Below are 6,461 nucleotides of genomic sequence, written 5' to 3'. Positions count from 1 at the left end.
ACAATTACTAAATGAAAAGGTCAAGGCTTCCATGAGACTTCACATTATTGGAACATAAGCGCTGCAATCATTGGGGTAAAGAGTGTGTCATCAAAGAGAGTCTGAGTTGGAGAAGGCTGCATTCAGACACACATAAACCCTCGCAATGGCAGCTTTCAAGAGCTTTTAATACAGACTATTCACGGGGTCATTTGGATTCTTGCCGCTGTTTCTTCTTTCTTTACCTTCTGTCACCTGCCCTTTCTCTTTTGTTTTTTCCTTTCATTAAATTTCACTTAACTGTCTGACGTCTTGCTTCTTGGCATTTACAGTCAATTTAATTCCTCCCCTTAAAGTGCTTAGACTCCCACTTCTTCAGGATTAAGCGTTAAATTTTGACAAAGAAGCAGCTTAAGGTGATGGAAAGAACATGGACATCGCAGACACACCAGCCAGGGGTTGACTAGTGGCTCACCACTTACCGGTGAGGTGATCCCGGGAGGGGAGGTCAGGAGATGTTCTGTAAATTCACCAAGGCTCAGTTTCTTCACCTTGAACTGGAGCTAGTAACACCTGCCTTGGTTCTCATCATCACAACCCCAGGCATACGGTCAGGCTGACCTCTCTTCCTGAAAGGTCCTTCCTTCAAATCTGCACTTCAAGTAACCCCTACTTCCCCACCCTTCAAATCTACCACAAGAAGTCTTCCCAGAGCCCACACATTAGGATGTGAGGGCTGCTTCTATGTTCCCTCAACACCGTGAGCGATATTGGTATTTCAGCATGTAACACAGCCAATCGGAATTCGATTTATGTGCCCATCTCTCACTGAACAGGGGCTCCATGAAGACAAAAGTCATGCCTTCTTACACTTGAAACCCTAGCACCCAGTACCATTCCTGGTCTGGGGGATGTGCTAAATAAGAAATGTTTACAGAACTGAATCATTCTTTGAACTATGATTTGTCTTGAAGATTAAATCATACATTTTATATAAAGCACCCAGTGTGCTGGACACATAGCTGGTCGTCATTTCTGCTTAATTTAATTGAAAAATCATGACAACTCAATGAGAAGAGATGATCTCATAGATTGCTTTTGTTTCTTGGATTGATATGAGTCACAGAGTGGATGGCCTTGAGGCTTCAGTCAAGTTCTGCTGTCCCAGGTAAATAAGAACATGCCATTGCTTAGAGCTCCTGCCTAATGCTTAGTGGGCACAAATTAGTTATTTGTTGATAGAATGAAATAATGAAACATCAGCACCCTGTGAAGCCTTTTTTTTTTCACTTTTGACATATGTAGACACTTACTTCTCTGATATCTCATATAACTTTTCTCATATTTTTATTACAGTGCATTTCAGACTATACATGTCTGTTTTCCCTACCAAACTATGACGTGTTCCCAGGAAGGTGCTATTCCACCTATCTCATTCATTCCCAGCACCACTCATAGTATCTGGCAGAGTAGATATTTAATAAACACTTATAGAATTGGGCTTTATCACTATTAACTGGACAAATATTCAGAATTTTCCTTCTGGTTCTTCCTCTCAACCAATGTGCTAAAATTAGCAAATTGAACTTTCTTAGGAGGTTTAAAAAGGCAGCACTGCAATGCCATCACCTAATTTATTCCCTAAATTAGGAATTCCAAATGAATTTCTCATTAGATCCTGAAAATGGAAACCTTAGTATAGGTAAATTGAAATAATCAAAATTTCAAACCAGTGGAGTGTGGTGATAAATTTGCCCTTATAGGTATGTAAGTCTTCTATGGCATATTTCCACCCGATAATGCTTAACTTGAGCTAGTTGCATAGAATGCTCCCATTCTAATTATGCTTGGTAGGGGGAATTACAACCCACTGCAGCTTAGGCCTGTGTTCCTTGTCAGAAGAGACTGAATCTGGTAAGTGACCTTCTTCTGATCTCTCATCGTGCAGGTAAAGAATCCTGCATGACAGCTGTCTTTGAAGGGCTCTGTCAGCCCACTTCAGGGACTGTAACGCTAAAGGCTGACTGCTCTACCTCACGGCCTCAACACAAGTGATCTTTAATTGCTTTGACAGAGCCCAAGGGTGACAATGAGTAACATTAGTCCACAGACCTACCCTTTTCCCTCCTTTGCAGCTGAGGAAATGGGAAGTCCCAACGTCAGAACCCTATTCTTGGAAATGAATTATCTACCCTCTTGCTGTGACTGATGCTGAGCTAATCATAGATTTCACCAGCCTGACTAATACTATAGGCTGGAACAGAGCTGCTGCCTCCTGCCTTGAGGAGAGCCTGACACAGGTATGGTGAGAATACAAGGGGAGTGTCAGCTCCTAGTCCTCACCTGGGCCCCTTCTCCAAGGAGGAAGATGGTCTGTCCCAGGCTTATTCAGGAGTTGCTACCTTCAAGCTCACTACTCTATCCCATTTCTTCCAGGGCATACCCAAAAAGTCCAGAGCAAGGAAGGGGTTTGGGCTGGGTCTGAGAAGAGGCTGGCTAGGATTTAGGGTGATTGTCAGAGGAGAGCCGGGAGGGCTGTGGCCTCTACAGCAGGGAGCAAGCACGGAACATCAGCAGGTCATGAGGCACAGTGAGCTGCAGTGAGATACTTCCATTGGCCCCCGTGAAGAGCACCCTGCCACACTGCAGAGGGAGTGGTGCCTGGGCTGTGAGAATGCTGGCTGCGACTCCCCTGCACCATAAGTAGGATGCCGGTGGAATCCACTGCCAAGACCCTGTCTGCAGTGATGGAGCTAGGGACAAAAAACTGGAATAAAACCGGAGGTATCACAATTCTAGACTTCAAGTTATACTACAAAGCTGTAGTAATGAGACAGTACGGTACTGGCAGAAAAACAGACACATAGATCAATGGAACAGAATAGAAAATCCAGAAATAAACCTACAATTATGAGGTCAATTAATCTTCAACAAAGCAAGAAAGGATATCCAGTGGGAAAAAGACAGTCTGTACAACAAATGGTGTTGGGAAATCTGGACAGCTACATGCAAAAGAAAGAAACTGGACCACTTTCTTACACCATACACAAAATAAATTCAAAATGGGTATGGGTATTAAGGAGGCACATGTTGTGATGAGCACTGGGTATTATACGCAACCAATGAATCATTGAACACATCAAAAACTAATGATGTGCTACTATATGTGGCTAACTGAACATAATAAAAAAACTTTAAAAACTTAAAAATGGATGAAAGACCTAAATGTGAGACAGGAAATCATAAAATAGCAGATATGGAAGCAGCCAAGTGCCCATTCATAGATGAATGGATAAAGAAGATGAGGGGGGGTGTGTGTGTGTGTGTGATGGACTACTACTCAGCCATAAAAAAGAATGAAATCTTGCCATTTGCAATGACATGGATAGAGCTAGAGAGTATAAAGCTAAGTGAAATAAGTCAATCAAAGGAAGACAAATACCATACGATTTCACTCATATGTGAAATTTAAGAAACAAAACAAATGAGCAAAGGGAAAAAATAGAGGGAGGCAAACCAAGAAGCAAACTGTTAACTATAGAGAACAAACTGATAGGAGAGGGGAGGTGGGGGGGAGGAAAGGGAAATAGGTGAAGGGGATTAAGGAGCACACTGATCATGACGAGCACTATGCATAGAAGTGCTGAATCACTACATTGCACATCTGAAACTAATATAACACTGTATGTGAACTATACTGGAATTGAAATTAAAAATAAATGTTCTAGCAAAAATTTTGATGAAATTGCTTGAGGTTTTCAAATTAAAGTATTGAATATGAAAACAAAAAGTTCTAAATTTGACAAGCAAGTGAAGAAGCCATTGATGACTTTTAATTTCCAATGTCCTTTCTATTCCACAAGAGGTTCCCCGGACACAAATATGTAGGTGATTTTGGAGAGCTACTCTGTATTCACAATTCATTCTGTTTACTCTAAACATCTGTGTCTATTATCAGTAGAAATTAAGATAAATGACACCTCCTGGAGATCTTCTAGGGTTGAGTAAGAGTACTCAAGTATAACCAACTGTGGGAGAGATTCACTTAAAGATAATAGGAAGGCAGGAAATGCGTAATCACTCTCATTGCTGCTTTTGGCCTTACTAGCATAGCAGGGCCCATTTGCATGCCTTCTGTTCAATGTGGCAACATAGAAAATTACAAAGATCTTCACTGTGATGAGGCACAGATCATGGACTTATAATGTTTGATGTAACAATAAATGAATACAAGTCAATTATACAAACTAAAATACAGATGAGCACAAGAAGTTTACGGAACAATGAAAGTTAACAATATTGTTTGGAGAATAAAGTGATACATCATGGGATTAAGAAAGGAAGTGAACAAAGGAAGAAAGTAGATGGATTCATGGCCAGTGGTCATTCTGAAAGCAAATAATGAGATGTCATGTGAATAAATGGAAGTGACATGGTTTCAGTCAAAGATTGAAATACTTCAATCTAATATATTAGGAGAGGAGAAGTACCAGGTTATTATCAGGATGAGAAAGTGACCATGGGAATGGCTGGCTCATGTACAGTGAAAGTGAATATCAAGAAATGGGAAGGTTTAAATATTTTGAGACCAAGGAGTTGAATGGCCCATCTATGTGTTAACAGAACTTGATGCAAAGCTGAAATTATGAATAAGGCCCAAATTCTGCAATGAATATGGGGAATATGCAGAATGCTTAGAGGTGACAGCAAGAAGAGAAGTAGGGGGTTATACAACTATTGAAGTTTATAAGAGTAGGAGGTTTTGCCAACTTAGAGGAGTATCTTAGTCAGTTTGGGCTGCTCTAACAAAATTACCATAGACTTGGTGACTTAAACAACATTTATTTCTCACAGTCCTGAAAGCTGAGAAGCCTACACTGTCAGTAGATGTCTGGTCACAGCCCACTTCCTGGTTCATAGGTGGCTGTTTTCTCACTGTGTTCTCACCTGGCAGAAGGGGCAAGAGAACTCTCTGGGGTCTCTTTTATAAGGGCACTAATCTCAATCATGCAGGCTCCACTCTCATGACCTAATCACCTCCCAAAGGTTCCACCTCCAAATACCATCACACTGGGAATTAGGCTTCAACATAGGAATTTTGGAGGACACAAACATTTAGTCCACAGCAAAGAGTACCAGGATATAGAACAAGTTAGATACCAACTCTACCCCTTAACCTGAGGTAACTGAGAAGTGGGAGAATAAACAGACTCTACTTGACATGGCTCCTGGGAAGGCAGTGCTCGTGGACTACAGCCAGGTTTTGGTTAAAACAGGAAAGTCAAAGAGAACATCATGACAAGTTTCCAAAGTACAAAAAAATAGGAAGCAGTGAGACAGGAGGAAGCACAGAGCTATACGAGCAAGATAAACTGAAGAACATGGCTTATATTTTTAGAGATAACTACGGATGACAAGGATATGAGACATTACAAAGCAGTGAGCTGCAAGTATTCTAATTTGATTATTCCCAGAGCATTCAGGAGGATGGCAAGGCTTGTCTCTCAAGAGGCAGGAGTAATGTGGATTGAGGATGATTCTGAGAGAGTTCTAGACTGACACAGGCAGTTCTAGATGGGTAGTGGGATTAACTATCTTCCAGGATCCTCATTATATTTTTGAAATAGGTGATGCACCCTGAGAGGATAGGTTAAGAAAATTAATAAGCCCTTAAAATAGGCAACATGATCATTCTGGTTTCTCTAAGAAGAGCATTACTAGTTTCAAATACACATAAAGATTCTCAGAAGGCTTTTGGCATAAAATGTATTTTCCTTGAATTGAAAGCCAAAATGTTAAATGTAGACGGAAGAAGAAAGGAAACAGCATAATCATTCCTGGCGAGATAAAATTACTTGATATTAATAATGTCAGATTTCTGAGATGGTTGTGGAGAGATAAGAAACACCAAGAAACTCCTCTCCCTTCATCGCTTTAAAATATCTATATTAGTTTTCTATTGATTGTAACAAATTACCACTAATTTAGTGGCTTAAAACAATAAGCATCTACTATCTCGAAATCTCCATGGGTCAAGGGTCTAGGCAGGATTTAACTGGTTCCTCTGCTCAAGGTCTCGCAAGCTGAAATCAAGGTTTCAGCAAGGGCTGCTTTCCCATCTGAAGCTTGCAGTTCATTTCCAAAATCATTCAGGTTGTAGGAAAAAGTCATTTCCTTGCAGCTGTAGAACTCGTGACAGCTTGCCTCCTCAGGGCCAGCAGAAACACTTGTCTGCTGCTTCCAGACTTTGAGCCTTCTGTGAAAGGACTCATCTGATGTGGTCAGGCCCATGCAGGACAATCCTCCCTTTTGATTAACTCAAAGTCAACTGATTAGGGACCTGAATTACATTTGCAAAAATCTTTCTCCTTTGCCATATAATGTAACATATTCATGGGAGTGATATTCCTTCATATTGAAGGGTTCGGTCCACGGTCTGGGGGAGGGGATTATATAAGAACAGGGGGGTATCTTGGAAGCCA

This window comes from Ursus americanus, chromosome X (genome assembly GCF_024610735.1).
Source record: "Ursus americanus isolate L20-20 chromosome X, mUrsAme1.1.p, whole genome shotgun sequence".
Lineage (NCBI taxonomy): Eukaryota > Metazoa > Chordata > Mammalia > Carnivora > Ursidae > Ursus > Ursus americanus.
This window is presented reverse-complemented; position numbering follows the sequence as displayed.